Source organism: Bos grunniens, chromosome 4 (genome assembly GCF_055505025.1).
Source record: "Bos grunniens cultivar Pamir isolate PY7600 chromosome 4, Bosgru_T2T1.0, whole genome shotgun sequence".
NCBI classification, from domain to species: domain Eukaryota; kingdom Metazoa; phylum Chordata; class Mammalia; order Artiodactyla; family Bovidae; genus Bos; species Bos grunniens.
The window spans coordinates 60,611,297-60,634,569 of record NC_141168.1 but is presented as its reverse complement, the minus strand read 5'-3'; the positions used below and the strand labels follow the sequence as shown (position 1 = coordinate 60,634,569).

At 40.8% G+C, this 23,273-nt stretch overlaps 1 long non-coding RNA gene across 1 annotated transcript; it reads right to left on the bottom strand.

The window, feature by feature from the left end:
- Positions 1–4,838: 4,838 nt before the first annotated feature.
- Positions 4,839–19,824, bottom strand: LOC147374239 (uncharacterized). Its single transcript, XR_015163222.1, has 3 exons — positions 19,695–19,824; positions 6,626–6,703; positions 4,839–4,978 (listed from the first exon to the last, which is right to left on the bottom strand). It is a non-coding gene; the product is annotated as an uncharacterized LOC147374239 (long non-coding RNA).
- Between the last annotated feature and the right edge of the window lie 3,449 nt (positions 19,825–23,273).

Below are 23,273 nucleotides of genomic sequence, written 5' to 3'. Positions count from 1 at the left end.
TGAGGCTCACAGGCTCCAGAGTGCAGGTTCAGTGGTTGTGGTTCACACAAGCTTAGTTTCCTTGCGGCATTTGGGATCTCCCCAGGCCAGGGATGGAACCTGTGTCCCTTGTGTTGCAAGGCAGATTCTTAACCACTGGACCACCAGGGAAGCCCTGGGCCCCTTTTCTTGATCAGTGTTATTTTCCTCTCTTCACAATAGCTACATGGCCCCCAGCTAAAGGTGCACATGTTCAGAATCAGGAAATGGTCAATAAGGTATATTTCTAAAGATATAAAGAAGACTCCCATTTTCCAATGATATTTTCCCCACTGCTGCTGCTAAGTCGTTTCAGTTGTGTCCGACTCTGTGGGACCCCATAGACAGGCTCCCACCAGGCTCCCCCATCCCTGGGATTCCCCAGGCAAGAACACTGGAGTGGGTTGCCATTTCCTTCTCCAATGCATGAAAGTGAAAAGTGAAAGTGAAGTCACTCAGTCGTGTCTGACTCTTAGTGACCCCATGGACTGCAGCCTACCAGGCTCCTCCGTCCATGGGATTTTCCAGGCAAGAGTACTGGAGTAGGGTGCCATTGCCTTCTCCACTACTATGTTAATTAAATCCCACCGAAAGAATTGATTCCATTGTGTTATAAATCTCTCTACCATTTAAAAGTGCAGTTTCCCCTTGGAAAAGCAGTTCACCCAGTTCTTAGCACCTTGGTATGTGTGGGTGTTTATTAAGCTACCTTTTGTCTGCTCTAACAGGAACTGAAAAAGAGCATGACGATTCTCGATACTTATTAAGGGAGGTGAAGTGCTGAGGGGTGAGAATGAACATAAAAACTGACAGTGACGAGAGGAGCCCTACCATTCCAGACCCCTGCATTCCTGGGGCTGCTTGGGCACCTGTGAAGGCAGCCTTCCTGTACACTTCCTGCTAGTACCTAGCCACCCATAGTTTATCACTACCGTGCCTCACCTCTCTTCAAAGTGACAGCTAATTAATTTGACAAAAATCATTCCTAGGAGTACTATGAACTCTCAGAATCTTCTTCCTTCTCTAAGTAACATCTGCTAGCCTTCATGATGTGGGCAGGCTGTGACTAACCCAAAACTAAATGCCATTGCCAGCAAGAGGAGTTGAAAACTCTCATCACCTAGCCCTGGGGCACAGTAGTCTGATTGTCCAACAGGAGAGCAGCAAGTACACAGACACAAGGTAAGATGCAGAGGGGGCAGCTCCATGGAGCCCTGCTTCCTTCCTTCACAGACTAGCAAAGTAGGCATCCAGTGCAGTGGGGAAGACAGTAATGAGGCACTGTGCTCTGGGGAACTGGTCTGGTTGTCCAGAGGTTATGACTCTTCACTTCAAATGCAGAGGGTACAGGTTCTAGCCCTGATCGAGGAACTAAGATCCCATATGCTGCTCAGAGCACCCGGGAAAAAAGCACTATGCCCTGAACATCAGCAGATGGTAGTTAAGTCCTTAAAGCTATGCTCTGGGCCAGAGCTTAAATAATGCTAACAACTCTGCATGATCAGGTATGTAGATTTCAAAGCAAGGGGTATTCATCGTCTCTCAGACAGGGTGCCAAGAGCAGCCTTTAACACATTGAAAGGGAGTCACCCTGGATGGATCACCAGCTCTGAGGAAGCAAGAAGGATTCAGAAGCTAGTGGACATTTGTTGTCATTATTGTTATTATTGTTCTGCTAAACAGGATTCATTCCCTCTTTCTTATGTTAGCCTAACTCCTTTTAGAAAAATTACTTCTTCACCTCTCTGTGAAGTCTTAGTCGAACTATACCTTACCCCTATCAGATTTGGCACCAACTCATGAAATGCAGCCCTCTCTCCATGGACTTTGAACACTGAGAAGAATAATTCAAAGATAGTTCAAATAAATAAATAAATAAAATTTGGGTCACATTCATTCCAGGAGCAGAGCCTGTAAAAGATAGCCAGACAGTTTCCATTGCCTGGAGCCCTACCTGCCTGCCCTGCTTTCTGTTTCTACCCTGATATTGCGTAGAAGCCATCCTCATGTCTAAGTCAATATATTCTGTGATGAATCCCTTCAAAAAGTTCTCATTTTTCTCTCTCATTCTCTCTCTTTCTATACTATATATATAATAAATATTTATCTATACTAAATAATAAATACATATAACTAAATAACAAGTCTAAGTATGATTATACTTAAATACCTATATCAAGTGGGGCTTTCCAGGTGGCTCAGTGGCAAAGAATCCACCTGCCAATGCAGGAGACACAAGAGACATGGATTCAGTCCCTGGGTCAGAAAGATCCCCTGGAGTAGGAAATGGCAATCCACTCCAGTATTCTTGCATGGAAAATTCCATGGACAGAGGAGCTTGGTGGGCTACAGTCCATGGGATCACAAAAAGTCAGGACTGAGCATGCATGCATCTATATCAGATATCTCACTTGACTGATTGAAGACACCTGTAGTAGGCAGAATTAGGTACACAATTCTGTCTTAGAGCTTATTTTCCTCTGGATATGCCACATGCTACATTTTAATTCTATCAACTTATTTCCAGCCTCTCACTCTGGATGATCTCTGCATGAGCCAGGAGACATGAAGCAAGGATAAAATGTTGAGCATAATCCTTTTGACCTCATCACATAAACCTACTGAATTGAGAATTCAATCTCAGTCTCTTGAAAGGGGGAAAGATATTTCTCAGATGAAGTGAAAGAATCAATAAGCAGTACCAAGCCTGAAGTCTATCTAATCTTCAATTCTCCCAGTCCCAAAGAAGATTTTTCTAGTGATTGAGACACTCTGGTCCAGGGTGGATGTGGCTGGCAACAGATTCACACTAAAACAAGTCTTTTTGGATCACGCCTGGCTGGCTCGTGGCTAAGGTTCCCATGCGTGAGTTGAAGAGGCTAAGTTCAGGCAGTTCCTGTGTGCCTTAGTTTGGGCTGCTGTAACAAAGTACTGTAGACTGTGTGCCTTGACTTACAAACAACAGATATTTATTTCTCACAGTTCTGGAGGTTGGAAGCCCTAGATCAGGGGACCATTATGGGCGGGTTCTAATGAGAGACTTTGTCCAGGCTGCAGACTGCCAACTGCTCCTTGCATCCTCATGTGGCTAAAAAGGGAGCAAACACCTCTTTTATGAGGACACTTACCCCATTCATAAGGGCTTGAGACCCAATTATCTCCCAAAGATGCCACCTCCTTATGCCACTACACTGAGGGTTAGGATTTCAACATACGAATCTGGGGGGACACAAATATTCAGCCCATTGCACTGGATGGCAGAAAAGCCCCAAACACAGCAGTGCCCAGGTGAAGCTCAGACTCAGTTTTCTGGTCCATCTGCCCTATTCTTCTCAAAAGCAGGATTCATTTCCATTGACTTTACTCCTAAGCCCCACTCAGAGAAACAAAGGCAGAATTTAATTATGAGCAGAATTTAATTTTCTCATAGTTCTTGAGGCTTGACATTCAAGATCAAGATGCCATCAGAACTGGTTTCTGGTAGGGCCTGTCTTCCTGGCTGTGGGGGACATAATTCAGTCCATAAGAGGCAGACATAAGCAACACAGATTGGAAGGTTTAAACCACAGAAATTTACTTTCTCACAACTCAGATTACTTTCTCCTTACTTGGCTTGTAGATGGCCATCTTCTTTCTGTGAATTTCACATGATCTTCCTTCTATACATGTTTGTGTAAAAATTTCCTCTTAAAAGGACACCAATCATATTGGATTGGGGACCACCCTAATGACCTCATTTTAACTCAGTTACCTCTTTAAAGATTCTCTCTTCAAACATAGTCCCAGTCTGAGGTACTGCAAGTTATGATGTCAGCATACAAATATTAGTCAGAGAAGGCAATGGCAACCCACTCCAGTACTCTTGCCTGGAAAATCCCATGGACGGAGGAGCCTGGTAGGCTGCAGTCCATGGGGTTGCTAAGAGTCAGAAACGATGAAGCAACTTGGCAGCAGCAGCAGCAATTCAGCCCATAACAGTAAAATAATAGATAAGTCAAGAAATTGGACAAACGTTAAGAATAGGAAAGATGGTGAGAGAATAAAGAGCAACATTTGTCAAGGCTGGGTTAGAACCCTGACTCTGAGATTCCCAGGTGCCAACACAGGGAGGGGAACGTGATCAGTTACAAGATACTCACCACGCTCTGCACATGGATTTTTTTTTTTTTTTACTGTGGCCCATTTTTAAAGTCTTTATTGAATTTGTTACAATACTGCTTCTGTCTTTGCTTTCTTTTTTCTGCTGCAAGTCATGTAGGACCTTAGCTCCCTGGCCAGGGAGTGAACCTGCACCCCCTGCATTGAGGGGTGAAGTCTTAAACACGGAACCACTAAAGAAGTCCCTGCACAAGGGTTTGAATGAAGATGCTCTTTCAGAGGCAGTGTGCTTCTGTTGTCTAATAAAAAGTCCTGACTCATGGTGGGAGACTCAAGATGGGGAGGAAAACAGAATAGAACCATGGCAGCCCAGTATTCTTTGATACAATTTTATTGACTCTTTCACAACACTGTTATGGGGTCAACTATCTGTACTTCACAATTCCAGGGTGACAAAGAATGTCTGCAAAGAAACCAATGTTTCATAAATAATACATGCTTATGTATGCTTGCGTGGAGTGTTTCAAAAATTGTATTACTTCAATTACTTTTAATAACACTCTAAAATTAACTAGTTTTAATTTCTCAACTAAATGACTAAAGTCACAAGGGATATTTTGATCTATGCAGGCTCTTCACAGTCTCCAGCATGTTTATGTCTCTGAAGACTATCACAGCTCAGTGGGCCAAGATGAAAACAATCCAGGTGCTGGAGCACAAATTTTAATCTTTGAGTTATGCCTTGGCAGACCATTTAGATCACCTTTGGAAGGGGAACCGCATATTTGGGAGTGAAGTAACACGCAGGCAAACATGAGGATGAATGGCATAGGCTGGGCCTGGATTGTCAGTTTTTCCAGTCCTGTTCAGAGATAAAGTTTATCTGTCAAGCTGATAGGAATTATGGAGTAAGCCTCCTTTTCTACCCACTGACAGAAGTTCTGTGTAGTGCTAAAAGGACAAGAACTTGGGGGACAACCTTCCTGGGTTTGAATTCCAGAATCACCATTTATTAAAATGTATGACTTTGGGATATTTCATTAAGCTCTGCACCCTGGTTTCCCCATCCAACAAGGAGAACAATTGTACCTATTTGGAGGGTTATGAGGATTTAGTTAAATATGTATAGTGCTTACAACAATGCCTGGTATTTAGTAACTGCTATTATTCTTACATAGTTCCTTAAGTTCTGAAAATTATAGGTTGGTATATTCAAATTTCTGTTAAATTGTTTGACTAGAAGTGATAGAATCAGAACAGTTCTGGCCACGTGTACATATTCACATGACCCCCAGTGCACTCTGTACTGTGAACAAGGTTCATTTGGTCAGCTGTGTAGTGAAGATCTCACTCTGTTAGTAAAGAGGGACATAAGCTCCTTTGTCAATGCTTCATAATGAGACACCTCTGCATTAAAAACCCCAAGAGGGAACTCTCACCTTTTGGAGCTGTTGTAATACTTTGCAATTCTGATAGTATTTGCTACCTGCTTTCACTCCACATCCAGGCTTTACACAGGTTTTCTCCAAATAGGTATCTTTACTTAAGATTTTTGTTCCCCAGGTGTGTGTGTGTTCACTTTTCTCAGTTGTATCCTGAATTTTTTTCCTGTTTTTTTGGTTCAAGCCTCTGAGCTCCCTTAAGCCTTTGTAAACTATCTCAGTCTGTAGTGTTCTCAGCATCATTATTTGGTGCTAGATTGTAAGCCTTATTGGAACATCTCTCTGCCGGATCATTGATGATGTTTTAAAATTTACATCCCAGTTCTTCTTGGTCTTTTTCTTACATCCCACAAGCCTTTCTCTACAAAATGCCACTGGCTGACTTGGTTCTCTTTCTCTGTTCCCTCTCATTCATTCTCTTTCTCCCCTTTCTTTTGTCCTTTTAAGAATGAAGGGAAACTTTGTTACCCAAGTAGGTTTCATTCCAAGATGACTTGTCTCTTAGTGTATTTGACGCAGGTATATAATTAGTATAGAACATATTTGTATGGGATCTTTTGTTTTATAAATTACAGCCACAGGCTCATCCATTTTTCTGTATGTTCTCTTTTTTTCCCTGGTACCTAAGGTAACCAGATTTATGCTGCTGTTTATGTTGACTCCCTATTGTTCTTGTGATGTGTGACATCTGTTATTTTACAGCACTTCACTCATGTGCACTGGCAGCCAGGAACCTACTGGAAATAACAATTAAGGGCATAAATAACACACATCTGCATGAGTTTGGCTCCCTCTCAGGTATTAACTCTGCTCACCACCTTCCAGAGTTTTTCTCTTCTGCATTGTGATAACCATTTGATTTTGAAGACTTTCGTTTTCCTCCCTGTGGAGATTTTGGCGTACATTTTATGTAATTGTCTGTTTTTGTGGATTGGGACTTGTGTGTACTGTGTGCTCTCTGATAATTGAACATTCAGGAAAAAAAGACACTCCCCATCGTGTTCCCGTATTGCAGTGTTAGCCTTCCCACCTGAATAGTTTATACAACAACATCAAGCATGACTCACTGGTAGTCCCTGCTCACATAAAATTCATATGCCTGTGTGCTTTCTTCTGAAGGCAGCGATTTCCATTTCTGTAGGGGTCTGAAAGAATAGGAGAGAGTTATTATCAGTTATTATTTGCTGACCACCCAGAGCACTCACAATGGGGTACAAGAGACAGAAAGGGGAGAGGTCAGTTCTTTAAAATGTATGTGTAACCAGCTCAGAGCCAATGCAAGCATCTTGGTGGCACTTTAATTAGCAGTTTCCAGGGTGAGAGGACTCCAAAAATTTTCCTAACATCTACTTTGAGTCCATGGAAAGTGCCACTTCACAGACTCCTGAGATGAGAGGGCTAGCAGTGAACAGCTGTGAATTCTCTCTGCTTCTCAGCTAAGCAAGATGGCTAGCACCACCTCACTCCTCCTTTGTAGAGCTTGAGGCTGGCCTGCTCCCTGAATGCCACTAGCACCTGCTGGGGGCCACACAAAAGCTTGAAATGTTTGTTTCCCCTAAAAAAAAAAAAACAGAAAACCAGAAATGAAGAAGGGAGGAATCATTTGCGCACAGTGGTTGAAGGGCTGGTGCTTTAGATGGCACTATAACGGCAGGACAACCCAGATCCACTGGGATAGAATGTTGCTGAGCAAGGAGCTACTCTGATGGTTACATCAGACTAGAATCCTAAACCCATGCTTCCTAAACTAATCGTTAGAAAATAAAGTGGCTTTTTCATTTTTCAAAACAAAAGCATAGCTTGCAACACCAACAGTACTGTTCTTTAGAACATTCTAATTTTTTTCTCTAGAAGCCTCTCAAATATTTCTAAATGACAGAGTATGAGATCACAGAGTTTCTTTTTGTTTATTTTTGTAGCATAACAGGTGAATGAGAAGGATGAAATAGGTCATGTATAAACTGGTTTCCAAACTATACACGAGAATCTAGTCTCAGAAATTAGGGCAAATCTTTATGTCTAAAATATGTCATAATATGATAATATTAAAACAAAAAATCTAGATATGTAAGTGTCCAATGACAGGGAAATGATTTAGCTATGGTCCATCTATAACTATTAGACAATTATAGAATTATGTTTTCAAGTCATTTTAATGGTTTGCAGAAATGTTCACTATATAATTCTAAGTGAAAGAAATATAACACAAAACTACTTACAGTGTGATTTTATTTGTATGTATATCTGTACAGATGTATACACACACATACACTGGAAGGAAACACACCAAATTGTCAATAACACAGTTATATCCAAATAAGACCATTAGAGATGATTTTTATTTCTTCTGTAATTTTTTAATCTTTCCATGATTAATGTATTTTACTATTAAAATCAGAAAATAAGTGAATAGATTAAAATGCCTAGCCTGAGCTGAAAAGATAACTCAAGTCATCAGCAGGACAAATATGCACTTATGTAATAGAAATTTAACAAGATTTGTAGAAGTCCATCTTACCCCCAGATCTCTTTCATTAATATCCTTCAGGTACCCAAAATTCCTGAGATTAGAATTCATTCAACAGCAGTTGAATTCACCTGCAATGAGGGAGACCTGGGTTTGATCCCTGGGTTGGGAAGATCCCTTGGAGAAGGGAAAGGCTACCCACTCCAGTATTCTGGCCTGGAGAATTCCATGGACGGTTTAGCCCATGGGGTCACAAAGAGTCGGACACGACTGAGCAACTTTCACTTTCAACAACAGTAAACTATCTCGAGCAAAGAGTATATATTTATGACTCCATTTCTTTTTTTTAATGAGTATATACTTTAAATCTATTTACTTATTATTTATATATCTTATTATACAAGTGTTGGGGCTTCTCTGGTAGCTCAGATGGTAAAGAATCTGCGTGCAATGCGGGAGATCTGGATTCAATCCCTGGGTTGGAAAGATCCATGGAGGATGGCATGGCAACCCATTCCAGTATCTTGCCTGGAGAATCCCCATGGACAGAGGAGCCTGAAGGGCTACAGTCCATGGAGTCAAAAAGAGTCAGCACAACTAAGCATCTAAGCACATACACAGATGTGCTGGGAACTGACCCAGTCCCACTTGTTCACAATCGTAGTTTCTTTTTCATAGAGAATGGTAGGCTCTAAAGGTTAGAAGTAGGTGATAGTAAAGGATCCTTCTTCCACAACTGCCCCCACTGTGGGTATCTGGTACAATGAAAGCAGGTCTCACAAGAACTTTAGCTCAGAAGACAAAGATTTATTAGTAGGTACAAATAAAATCACACTTACTTCTCTTAGCTCAAAGAATTGTCCCACAAGACAGAACAAAATCCTAAACCTAGTGAAAGAAATTGTTAGTCACTCAGTCATGTCCAACTCTTTGTGAATCTATGGACTGTAGCCCGCAAAGCACCTCTGTCCATGGAACTCTCCAGGCAAGGATACTGGAGTGGTTTGCCATTCCCTTCTTTGGGGGATCTTCCTGACCCAGAGAGCAAAGCTGGGTCTCCTTCATGAGCCTCTGGGGAACCCAATATAATATTTCTAATCAATTCACATATTTCAAACATTAATAATCTTACTAAGGGAATATTATTTCTAGCATCCATTATGGTAAAAAATAAATATTTGAGTCCCATCTGGGGTAACAAAATTTTTTTTTTAATTTTAATTTAAAAAATAAGAAATAAACAACTGGAGAACTAGTTTCTCTGGAGTAGGGCCTTCTGATTAGAACTTCAATGGTAACTGACCATTCCTTGAACCCTAACCTTGATTAGCATATATCAAAGATTAACTAATCAGCCCTAAGATATTGATTAAAGCTAAAACACAGGCACAATTAACTAATTTATAATACATTATAGATCATATAATGATATGCACTTACTTGAAAAAAATTCTGAAAAAAATAGCCAGCAAATTATTATTAGTGATTTTCTCCAAAAAGAATGAAATTAGAAGAGGGGTCATTTTTCTTGATATTCTCCTATATTATTTGAGGTTAAAAAAATATTACTTTTATACTGTATTAATACTAATAAGAATGTTTAAAGGATGACATAAATGATAACAGAAATTTACTCATCTGAATTAAAGATTTATCCCTACTCACCTTCAAAAGTACACAGCAGTGTGCTGGAAGTTTGCAAAAGCACATGATGGTCAGGAAAATCCCCTGGAGGAGGAAATGGTAATCCACTCCAGTATTCTTGCCTGGAGAATCCCATGGACAGAGGAGCCTGACAGGCTACAGTTCAAAGGGTTGCAACGAGTGAGACACAACTGAGCATGTGTATACACACACACACACACACAGTCACACACACAGGATGGACAAGGTATGTATAGAGTGTTTTCTGCTGGGAATTTCAGATAGGCTAGAGCATTGTTTAGTCTCTAAGTCGTGTCCGACTCTTTTGTGACCCATGGACTATAGCCAGCCAGGCTCCTCTGTCCGTGGGATTTTCCAGGCAAGAATACTAGAGTGGATTGCTATTTCTTCCTCCAGGGGATCTTCCCCACCTAGGAATCAAGTCTGGGTCTCTTGCATTGCAAGTGGATTCTTCACCTGTGAGCCACCAAGGAAGCCAGGAGCATTAAGTAACCTAAATGATAAATAACTTAAAATAGATTTTTAAAGCAATTTCTCTCTTGCTTTTCTTACCTCAGCCTTACACCCCTGCCTCTCACCCTACATCCCTCAGCCCCATTAGAGATTTTCATTCACTGTAGTGAATTTAAGATTTTAGTGGAAACATTTGAGAAATTATACTCCTTTCTATTAATATTATCATCCATTAATACTTGTTATGCATTACTATGGCCTTCCCTGGTGGCTCAGACAGTAAAGAATCTGCCTGCAATGTGGGAGATCTGGGTTTGATTCCTGGGTTGGGAAGATCCCCTGGAGGAGGACATGGCAACCAGTATTCTTGGCAACTCCAATATTCTTGCCTGGAGAATCCCTATGGACAGAGGAACTTGGTGGGCTAGAGGCCATGGGGTTGCAACGAGTCGGACACAACTGAGTGACTAAGCACAGCACATGAATTAGTATGTGATCAAACAGTTATCTGCAAGGGTCAAGGAATAACTGAGAAAAGGATGTAACTGGTGGCAGGTGGTGGTTAAGGAAGTTGAGGAAAAGGGAGAAAAATAATCTGGAATTCAACAGATAGTTGAGACCAGGATACCCCAAACCTTGGGATAGCCCAGCCATTAGCCCTCTAGCAACTAGAGCTCTGAAAATGTGTGCCTTGGAGCTAAATTGAAGCAGAAAGGACAGGGAGCATTAACATCAAATGATTTTATGTCACAATTTACCCCTCCCCAGGAAAAACAGAGGTACAAATTCAACAGCTATGTCAGTCATAAGATTTACTGCAGATGATAAACATCTGTCAGCTTACTTGTATCGAGCAGAAGAGCTGAAACTACAGTCTGTGTTCGTGATAAATGAAGATTTGGAAGACATTTACTTTATCCTGCCTTTTGCTTACTTAAGCATCATGCAGACACAAAAGACATCACCAGAATTTGCTTAGACAATGCTGAACACAGAGAGAAGGGAGGGAGAAAACCACCATGAAATATTGCTACTTCCACTGCTATTCCGGAACCATCATTTCACATTGCTAATGCTTGCTCCTGCATATGAGGAGCAGGAGCCTTTCCTGATCCAAAGGCCTTGGCAGGAGGCTTCATTTATCAGGCAAGGAAAACGTATAATTCAAAATGAAAGTCACCTAGCCCTGATAAGTTGAAACAAATGAAGCTAAACGTCAAACTCTGGCTCAGCACCAGGGAACCACTCCTGTCCCTCCAGAGAGTAAGCTTCCACCCTTTTCTCGCTTACTATCAGACTCTGTAAACCTAGTGAAAGAAGAGAGGAGGAGGTGGGGAGCATCGTTGGGCTCATAATATTTAACTGTTTTTTGTGTATTTGACTTCAGTGGTCTTAGGAAGTGTCTCTCTCTCTCTCACTTGCTCTTAATCTCTCTTCCTCTGTCACTGCAGAAGGAGAACTTTCATTCTGCACCCCCTGTGTCCGAAAGATTACAAAGCACTCCAGAGAGTCTGTTTCCTTCTTTCTCCTGGCATCCCCCTTTGCCTCCCCTTTCTTTTTTATGGCAACTTCTTTTCCCAACCTCCCTTCCCATCAACCGAAAGTTTAACTCAGGCAGCTGGTGCATGATAATGAGTCATCCTTTCATCCATCCCCCATCTTTTTGACAAATATTTATTTATAGTCTGTTATGGGTGAGATGTTTGAGAATGGAGGAAAGGCATCCTCCTGTGCCCCCTTCTGCAGCTTATATTCCTGTGAGATTCTGAAAACTCTGCCCCCAAAGTGACTGTAAACAGTTTGCAGCTGTGATCTGTGTAGATCTATAAAGAGAAAGTATTACATAAAAATTACAGATCTATCCTAACAATGCTCAGTGATTCCTGGTTGAATGCTACCCTCCTTCTTCAGCAGCTAAGTCAAATGAACCAGCAGAGCAAATATGATCTGGTGGCCATGGCAACATACATTTCTGCTTTGAACTTGTCAATCCACCACAAGGAAATCACATTAACGGGATGTTTTTCTGCTACACGTAGCTTTTGTCTTCACATTTTAATTATAGAAAGAGATTTTTTTGATTTCTAAATTCTTCAAAGACCTGGGCAAAAAGGAAATAATAATAACAATAATAATGTTGTTTCAAAAATATTTTTTGCAATTCCAATTAGCCTTTTAGTTGAGGAAGGAAAGGTAGAGAAAGAGAAACCATCTATTTGTCCCTGTTTTTTTCCCCACCATATAACTTGGAAAATCAGAGATATAGTCAGATACTCTCTAAGCAATTTGCTTCTTGGTCTTTTTAAGGTCATTTCCTCATCTGTAAAAATAGAGTAAACAATATCTGCCTCACAAAAGTGTATAAGGTCTAGTTAATGCTTGCAAAGTGCTGAGGATAATTGCTAGGATTATGAATTAATGTTGCTGGTTAATGCTGGATAGGGAACCCTTGGTTTCACCTGGGGCCCTTAGCTACTTCATTCAGTTATTAATGCCAGAAAATGCTCATTTCATCTAAGTTTTATTGCTTAAATGTGGACCATGGCTGTAGAAGTTTATCAACACATTTTATGAGAAGTTAGTAAGCTCATAAAAAGGGCTAATTTAGGACTAATTTCTACCATTGATAAAGCTGAGGAAATAGGAGATGGCACCTATGTGCCACTGTGCTCGATAGGAAGACAAAATTGGACAATGAAAGGAAAAGAATCCATGAACATTTATGTTGCAGGTTTCAGTAGTCTTCATTCTGACCACAAAACTAGCCATATGATAAAAGAAGACAAAAACTAACCGCTTGCAAATGAGGATTGATAATTTCTGAGTTGTGAAGGTCTGGCTCTGTAACTCTTCCCATCTTTTCATACTGATTTTTGAGAAGAATAAGAAGGACAAATCTGTACAAAATAAATAACTCATTTGCAGGCCTTGGTTTTACTCACTTTGCTCACCTGTAGGCACAGAAGATAAAAAATGGTGGAATATGGCCCAGAGCTCTGGCTCTCTGCATTCTCAGTTGGTTTTTTTTTTTTTTCCCTAATATTTATTTTTATTCATTTATTTGACTATTAGTTACAGCACATAGAATCTTCCATCTTCATTGAGGCATGCAGGATCTTTAAATTACAGCATAGGAACTCTTGCAGCATGTGGGATTTATTTCCCTGACCAAGGCTGAAACCCTTTGAATTGGGCTCTTGGAGCCTAAGCCACTGGACCAACAGGGAAGCCCTTTGTTCTTAGTTTTTAAGGAGAAAAGCCAGTGCCTCAGGATTTTGTTGATGGAGGAAACTGAACCAGCTTCAGCTACTTCCTGATTGTCAGTGCCATCTGACTGCTTCCAAACCAGGCCCCATAGGGTGCAGAGAGCAGTAAAAAGTAGCTAACTTGTTTAGTCACTCAGTCATGTCCAACTTTTGTGACCCCTGGACTGTAGCCCACCAGGCTCCACTATCCACAGGATTTCCTGGCAAGAATACTGGAGTGGATTGCCATTTCCTTCTGCAGGGGATCTTTCTGGCCCAGGGATTGAACCCATATTTCCTGCATTTCAGACAGATTCTTTACCACTGAGCCACTGGGGTTATCAAATCAAAACTTGGGTCTTCTCCCCAGTGAAGCCTGTTTACTAACACTGCAGTGTTTGTTTCAGGGCACCAAGCAAGGAGTCCAGAGCAGCTAGTGCTCAAAACACCTGAATTCCCCATGGGTTTCTGGGAAGCATTTTCAAAGGCCAGATGAGGGAAGGGAGTCCCAGGGTCAGTGATCAACTTGTGTACGATTCCCTGATTGGTTGATTGTGAGGTAACAGGGCGGTGTCACAGGGGTTAACATTATCAATCCTTAGCTTCCAATAGGCCTGCGGGCTATGCGCACTGTCATCAAGTAGCTAACATCTTCCTTTTGGTGGGGGCTTTAGTTTCTGTGAAACAACTCAGGAAATGTGCATTAGATGCTATTATCTTAGGGACTAAGGTAATATGCAAAGATTATGCAAAGGTACACAAAAAGAGTCAGACATAACAATGACTACAGCATTTCAACAATCTTAGGTACTTAGGAGAAGAGAAGCAGCAGAGGACTCGAGGGGAGGCGTCTGTTCTGGGAAGACCCCATAGGGTCCTGCCTTGTTACACTCCACTCAATCCTTCACTTGCTCTTCTGAGTCCTTGAAAAGAAATTATGGGCTGGTCCTGCAGATATTCATGTCAGCATAGGTAATAAAAAGTCTTGTTGGTGAGGATGTAGAGAAATTGGAATCTTTGTGCTTTTTTGCTGGTAGCAATGTAAGGTGGTGCAGCTACAGAGAAAAGCAGCTTGGCAATTACACAAGAAATTAAACAGAATTACTGTATGACTCAGCAATTTCACTCCTAGGTATATACCCAAAAGAATCAAAAACAGGAGCTCAACAGTAGGCCAATGTTCATAGTAGCATTATGCACAACAACCAAAAGCGGAAGCAACCCAGGTATTTATCAACAGATGAACTTGTGGTATATATATATATGATGGAATGATATTCAGCCTTAAAAAGGAAGTTCTGACACAAGCTACAACATGGATGAATCTTGAAGACATTATACTAAGTAAAATCAGTCATTCACAAAAGGTCAAATACTGTATGATTTCACTTATATAGAGTATACCCAAATAGTCAAATCATAGAGACAGATAGAATAGTGATTACTAAAGGTTGGGGGAAGGGGGAATGGGGTGTTATCATTTAACGGGTATAGACTTTAGATGAAGAAAAAGTTCTGGAGATGGATAGTGGCGACAGTCACACACCAATGTGAATGTACTTAATGTCACTGAACTGTACACTTTTATACGGTTAAAATGGTAAATTTTATATTATATATATTTAACCCCTCTAAGCATTTTGGGCAATAGAATATCTTGCCAAATTCAATACTAAAACTTTATTCTTTATTCAGTTTTACTTCCTCCAAACCCACCCCAGCCCCTACTTGTTCCATCTGCAGGTTAGACAGCCCTAAGATCAGGAAACTTGGGAGTGGGAAGCCCAGGATATGGTGGAACACTTCATCTTCCTTGCTGTAGTTGCTATTACCCTCTGGAGCCCTTCAAGGGAGACCAAAGTGAGAGGAGAAGGATGAGCGGGAAGGAAAGTCTGGGTCCAGCTGTCTTTTTTGCCTTGGAGCTCAATGAGTTGAGCAGTTGGCCAAAGAGAATTGCTTGGTGGTAGGCTTTCGTAGACTTTTCTGAAATCACTCCTCATGAGAAACACACATGCACTCATACACAGGACCTCTTCTCTGTAGTTCTCTTGATGCTGAGGGACTCCTCCAATGGCTTCCGTTCAACTTCTTGCTCGGCCCCCTAGTTCCCAGTTCCCAGTCAAGAGGGGGGCATTGGAAAATGGGATCAGAACCAGGCTTCATCTTGTCTTAGCACATCTGCCCTTTGCTGGTAGTACTCAATATCTACTGTGTTGCTACCAGCCTTTGAAGCCTCTGCCTTCCTCTGAAGCAAAAGCAAGAGCTGCATCTAGTGTTCTAAGAGGTTTTTGTTTGCTTGTTTTGGACTTTCGATTAGATGTTCAATGATGCAGAAGTGAAATAAATAATACACAAGTAGGTTGGGGCGGGGGGGAGGTTGTGGCAAATAATAGTAGGGGAAACTCCTGAAGGATGCTGGAACATATGAACAAATTTGTGTAAGCAGCGTAGAGGTCTTCTGAGGAAAGAAGGACTCAAAATCTCAATCTTCTGTCTCAAGATTCAATCAACGAGATATGTGACTACATTGGTGGCTTAGTCACTAAGTCATGTTCAAGCCTTGGGATCCCTTGGACTGTAGCATGCCAGGCTCCTCCCTCCATGGGATTTACCAGGCAAAAATACTGGAGTGAGTTGCCATTTCCTCCTCCAGGAGATTTTCCTGACCCAGGGATCCTGTATTGCAGGCGGTCTCTTTACCGACTGAGCTACTAGGCACTGACCAAAGGTCAGAGCCAAAGACAGTCAAGAGGTCCCTGTGATTAAAAAATCACTGAAAGACAGGAAAAGAGCCAGGGAGTGGGACCAGCACCAAGTCAGGTAAATCAGTGGGGTAATAGTATCAGGTTTCATCTGAGGCTGACTCCAGCGTTTCTGCTGGCAGAGCTCTGAAGATCCTTATCCTTGGAGAATTGTGAAAACTTGTGGCTTAATTTTCCCCAGATCTACGAGCCCCACTGTGACATGGAATATTTAATTTACTGAAACATTAGTATTTATTAATATATTATACAATGTAACTTTTAGATTAAAAGGTATGTGCTAATATTCATGATCTCCAATAAATATGAACCATTAGATGAGAAAACTTGGAGCAAATGAAAGACGTAATCCATAATCCAGGAACTGGTGATAGAGAAGAATTCTCCTCTATAACACCACTGGTCTAAACCTGATGAAGTACCAGGAGGTACTCACTTTTTAATACACATGCAATGAAAGGTGACATGAAAGAGATGCTGCAGCTGGTAGCTTCCATCCTACTCACTGCCAGGATGGCAAAGTTTTACCTGCTCTCCTAGAGATCTCACTAACTCCTAATCCCTTGCTTCCTCATAATTCCATGAGGATGCTAGCTAGAGCTAGAGTTACCCCAAGTAATATTTTTAATGAAGACAGTTGATCTCCAAGAAGAATGTTCTATACCTGGAGGTCCTTAGACACCAGACACATAAGAAAGACCAGCACCCTCATGGAGCAGAAATATTATTAATAGGTGAGGGAGTGAAGACTTCTCACAGCCAGAGTCATTGTTAAAGACTCAGGGAAATTCTGCAATGAATACATGGTTCTTTATAGTGTCTATCACCATGTTCTCCAAGTTTATTGAACACATCGAAACATTGTGGAAACAGCTATGACACATCAGTTTGGAAAATCTTTTAGCAAATTACAGTGCCAGAATAGCTAACAGCCATCTGGCTGAGAGATGGCTGATAACCTTTGCCCTCATAGAATTTTGGTGAGAATGAGATGAAATGGTTGGTGTGAAAGTTTCTAGCACAGAAGGAACAGTGAGTAGGAACAATGAGTACAGTATTAGAAGAACCAAAATATGAATCAAAATCCTTATGAAGAAACAAGACACTGAAAAGGTGTCTTGATAAATATATCAGGAATGCCAAAGGAAGTGAGGCCTCGTGTATCCTGTGTGTCCAAAAGCAGGGTAGTGGATACTGATGAGCAAAATGGGAGGAAATAAAGGAATACCTCAGCTTCCTCACAGTGCAACTTGTGGTAGAACCAGTTTTAACCTCTGATTTTCCTGCTCTCCCTGCTTCTGACTTAATCCTCTCATTCTCTTATGGCCCACTCCAAAGGCCAAAAGCTTGCACAAGGCACAGATGATAGCTAACAATTAAAATAGAGCAATGGAACACAGAAGGAAAAAGAAAAGCCCATAGGATGTTACTCATTTTTACAACACACTGCAGCACCCAGGCGGTCCACCGTTTCAAAGCAAAGCAAGGCCTCCATCTAGTGGAAAAGTGGAGGTGTCTGACATTGCAAATGTTACTTGCAAATGTTATGAAACCCTCCTCCACCCTCCATATTAAATTTGGCAGCTGTTAAAGCTATATGCCAACTAAATCATGCTTGACAATCATATTTGTTTCTGGCTACTTAATTCATTCATTTAGTCCAGTAATAGATATTAACAACATTATATTCCCTACAGCAAAGCAAACAATTACAAACATTTGTAATGTTCCAGCTTCTGCTGTATCACAAATACTAATGCATCAGAGAAAATAAATGAAAAAAATTTCTCCTTCAGGCAGTAGGTTAAGTAGAATAAAGGTAATTTTTTCCTCGTTTCTAATAATAGTGGGAAAAAATGAAACATACAATCATTTTGAAGAAAGTCTTTTCACCTTTGGATGAAATATATTTTTTAATCCATCTAATTAAAACAAAGACTACATTTTAAACTACAATTCAATCAATATATTTAAATTGCTTTTTATAAGAAATAATAGCAAGAATAAAGACTGCAGTTACTCTATATGTTACAGTTTAATGTGGAAAATATTGAATACTTTAAAATATATGAAAAATAGCACCTGATCACCCAAGACACAGTCAATAAGTAAAATTAAATGTCTGAGAGTTCCTATCATTACTCAAAGTACTTGGGAAAAGAAAAAAGATGTGACCTGGTATCACCAATATATGAGCTTATCAACCCAATTGGTAATATGTTTCCATTTGAAATGACATTGAATTGCTTTTGCATTTTAATTATATAACAGAAACTGCAGAAGCTGTTTCAAATAGATTTAAAAATTTGAGAAACTGATAGACAAATGATGCATACATGCTTGGTCGCTTAACAGAAGAAAATTAAGTAAAGGTCAGAGAATGGGTGGGCTTTAAAGAATATGAAGACTAGTTAGAATCCTAAGAGAGGATAAATTCATGATCTTTCATGATGATTAGTGCCTTTTAAGATAACAACAGGATGTCTTCAGAAATGAGGATGGAAGAGGGAGGGTTTGGGCCTAAGAGCGTTCACTGAGGTGGGAGAGACAGGCCAAGAATAGAAGAAATGAGGGAATTCCCTGCTGGTCCACCCTGCTTCTGGTTAAGACCTAGCACATCTACTGCATGGGGTGAGGGTTGGATCCCTGGGTGGGGAACTAATAACCCAAATGCTTCAAGGCAAAAAAAAAAAAAAAAATAGAAGAGATGAGATTTGTAACTAGTAGGCTACTGCTCAAAGTGGGTGCAAGTTGAAAAAGGAAAAGAAGGAAAATGAAGTCACTCAGTTATGTCCGATTCTTTGCAACCCCACGGACTATAGCCTGCCAGGCTCCTCCGTGCATGGGATTTTCCAGGCAAGAGTACTGGAGTGGGTTGCCATTTCCTTCTCCAGGGGATCTTCCTGACCCAGGTATCGAATCTGGGTCTCCTGCATTGCAGGCTGACTCTTCACCATCTGAGCCACCAGGGAAAAAACGAACTCATAAAAGTTTGGCTATGATTATCAACAAAGATGGAATAGTGCTGCTGCCGCTGCTGCTAAGTCACTCAGTCGTGTCCGACTCTGTGCGACCCCATAGACGGCAGCCCACCAGGCTCCCCCGTCCCTGGGATTCTCCAGGCAAGAACACTGGAGTGGGTTGCCATTTCCTTCTCCAATGCATGAAAGTGAAAAGTGAAAGGGAAGTCGCTCAGTCGTGTCCAACCCTCAGCGACCCCATGGACTGCAGCCTTCCAGGCTCCTCCATCCATGGGATTTTCCATGCTACTGCTGGTGAAAATAATGTCAAAAGGGAGAAATGCATGAACTTCATACAGTAGAAATCCTCCAGGAAAAGCACAATTAGGGGTTTTATAGACACAGTTGTAAAGACTTGACACTAGTAATTAGTTCAAAAAGTGACTTCAAAAGAGTATAAATGAACAAAATTCAAAATTGATGTTATACAATTGATAAACAACATTTTCATTGTTCCATGATTTTCTGATACCAGTACATTATTTTCCAAATAAAATTAAATCTGGTTTGGATTTCCTACCTACCTGCTGATGGGATGGTAAATACCATTATTGGTGCACCTTGCCATCCTCTGAGAAATGTATGAGAATCCCAGGACTCAGATGGCGACAGCAAAATGGGGCAGGCCTGGCCCTCAGTCACATCTGTCTTCATCATCCACCTTCTGCTGCTTTATTTTTCCATCAAGCACTGAGCCTCTGTCCTCTACAGGACCCTGTATTATTTTCCTACTGTAGCTGGAACAAATTACCACAAATTTAGTAGTTTAATATACAAATCTATTATCTCATAGTCCCAGAGGTTAGAAGTCCAAAATGGGCTTTACTGGGCTAAAAGCAAGGAGTTGGCAGGCCTGTGTTCCAGTCTGGAGGCTCTAGGGGAGAATCCATTTTCTGGCCTTTTTCAAACCTTGTAGAAACTGCCTTCATTCCTTGATGAGTAACCCTTTGCTCCAGCAATGACAAATCTTTTTCAGAACACCATAGTCTCAGATTCTTATTCTTCTGCTTCCCTCTGACCCATTCAAAGACCCTTGTGATTACGTTAGGCCCTCCTCGATAATCCAGGAAACGTCCTTAGGTAAAAGTAAGATGATTAACAACTGTAATTCAATCTTCAACCTTAATGCTCCCTTGTCACCTACCTGAGCATATTCATAGGTTCTGGGAATTAACATGAACATTTTGGGAAGACCATTACTCTATCTACTACAAACACTATAAGAGAAGTCCCACAATGTAATCCTCTCTAGTGCTTTCAAACGTCTTTTTTACATCATGAAACTCAGTGAAAATGAAAATATTTGATGGCATACTGGGGCAACTGGTTAACCCTGTCATGCCTCAGCACAATTTTGGGGAAGCAGTCTACATTGACTACAGGACTGGTCACGGGGCTTACAATAATGCCATTGAGACTGAGACTTCATAACATTATTGAGATCAAACCACAGACCTGCATGTGCTGTCTCCATGAAGTCTTCCAGGACAACTAAGTGGGAGGGGAAGTTCTGCCATCTTTAATCTGCCACACTTGCTACCTTCCAGTCTCAGAGGATCCCTCTCTCCATGAGGCCAGCACACATTCACCTTTTTATCTAAGCATAAGAGTCGGACATGACTGAGCGACTTTCTCACACACACACACACACACACACACACACATGCTTTCTTTGTCTTCCTGTCCTCCCCTTTCTTCTCTGGGACTACCCAATGTGGTTCCTCACTGCTCCTGACACTCAATGAAGGATTTGTGTGACAGCTGCTAGACCTCAACTACCTCAGTCTAACTAATATAAAAAGACTTTTTTTGTTGTTTTTTTCACATAATGAAGACCCCAGGGGAAGTATTGGCTTTAGGCATAGCTGGATCCAGGGATAAATGACTCTGGATCTGTTTATCTAAACTTCCTCCATGGAAGCCCTTTCTCTGTTTCCATAATGTAGCCCTTGGCAGCATGAGGTTGACATCATTTTTCCTGTTAACAGTCTCAGCTGAAAGCACATCCTATACATTTTCCAAACATGAATTCATTGAGATTTCCTTTGACTTATTTTATGATCAATTTTAAAATTTTCCAGAAGCGCTGAAAAAGATAGAATTCTTCTGTTTATTTCTAATTACCACGTAGGAGATATTTTCAGTACACCATTATTATAGCTTTAAAGTAAAACTTAAATTGTACATTTATGTCCCTGTGCACACAGCTCAAAGGGGTTTCAAGAAGGAAGATTTATCATTTTCAAAGTTTTTGAAAGAAAAGCTCACATATTCCCATTCAGTAATGAGTGTCTATATAAAAAGAGTTAACAGCTGATTTTAACTTCTTAGCTTAGTAAAAGTTCTTTTAAAGTTCCTCTTTGATCTTCTTATAAGTGAGGAGCCATGTCCTAGTTTTCTGAGTATCTAAAGATCCACTGTATCAATATATAAACTAATTTTGTCTCCTTTCAAAAATAATTTCTTATGAGATATTATCTCTGACAGCTGAGACTATGGTATTTGAACAGAATATTACTTTCTAACACTATAATGTCTGAAAGAAAAATAATGAGAAAAAACTAATAGCAAAAGAGATGTTATCATTTAGTAAAAAAAAAAAAATCCACTGGATGACTACATTAGATTCTCAATGTTTTTATGAATAGATGTCATTTATCTGGTATAATCAAAATGTCCCTATTCAGATTAACCCCTTTCTAAGAGATAAATGAAAGATACTGCAATGTTTCCAAAAATCAAATTGCTGTGATATGCCATCTTATTGAGATGTCTAATTCATTCATTCAGTAAATACTGAGTATCCACTCTATGCCCGCCACAGACCTAGGTACACAAGACACATGAGTGAACAAAACAAAGATTCCTATCCTCATGGAACTTATATTCTATCAAGAAGAAAAATGACAACATGATAAGTAAGCAAATAAGAGGGCATTTTAAAAAAATGAAAAAAAGAGATGAAAGGAATGGGGAAGGTAGAGGAGGGACACTTCATAATATTAAATAGGATGACCCAGGAGGTTCTAATGAAATGGTGACATTTGAGCCAAGAATGAAAGGAGGTGAAAGGGTCGGCCGTATGGTCGAAGAGTGGTCCAAAGAGAGGAAAGGGCTAGTGCAAAAGCCCTAAGAAGGAAGTGTGCCTGGCACGTTCCTGAAAGATTAAGAAGCCCAGCTTGGCAGGAACAGAGTGAACAAGGGGAAAAGGAGTAGAAGATAAAATTAGTGAGTTAAGGAGGAGGATGGGCTGATTGTGCACGACCTTGTGGCCAGTTATAAAGGATTTAGCTTCTACTGTTGGAGAAGGCAAGGACAACCCTCTCCAGTATTCTCGCCTGGGAAATTCCATGGACAGAGGACCCTGGCAGGCTACAGTCCATAGGGTCACAAAGAGTAGGACATGACTAAGCCACTAAACAACAACAACCAGCTTCTACTGTGAATGACAATGGAGTACATAGAAAACTTTAGGCAGAGAAACGTCAAATTCAGACTTACCTTTTAAAAGGATAATCTTAGTTGCTGATTTGATGACACATTATAAGGAAAAAAGAATGAAAATATACTTTTCAACTACAAATTGGCACTTACCAAGAGCATTGCTAATGACTGAACAACAAAGGCCTTTGCCATCTGCCTCTATGAAGATCGAACCCAGGGCTGCTATGGCTGTTGACCTTCAACAATCCCTGAGGGATTTCAGGGTGGAGTGAGGCACTCTGTGCTCCAGGGAATCTAGTGGGACAGTTCAGTCGCTCAGTCATGTCTGACTCTTTGCGACCCCATGGACTGCAGCACACCAGGCTTCCCTGTCCATCACCAACTCTTGGAGCTTGGTCAAACTCATGTCTATTGAGTCAGTGATGCCTTCCAACCATCTCATCCTCTGTCATCCCCTTCTCCTCCCACCTTCAATCTTTCCCAGCATCAGGGGCTTTTCCAATGAGTTAGTTCTTCACATCAGGTGGCCAAAGTATTGGAGTTTCAGCCTCAGCATCAGTCCTTCCAATGAATATTCAGGACTGATTTCCTTTAGGATTGACTGATTGGATCCCTAGTGGGAAAAGTCTTTGGGTAGTTGGATGTTTTTAGGAACAGAT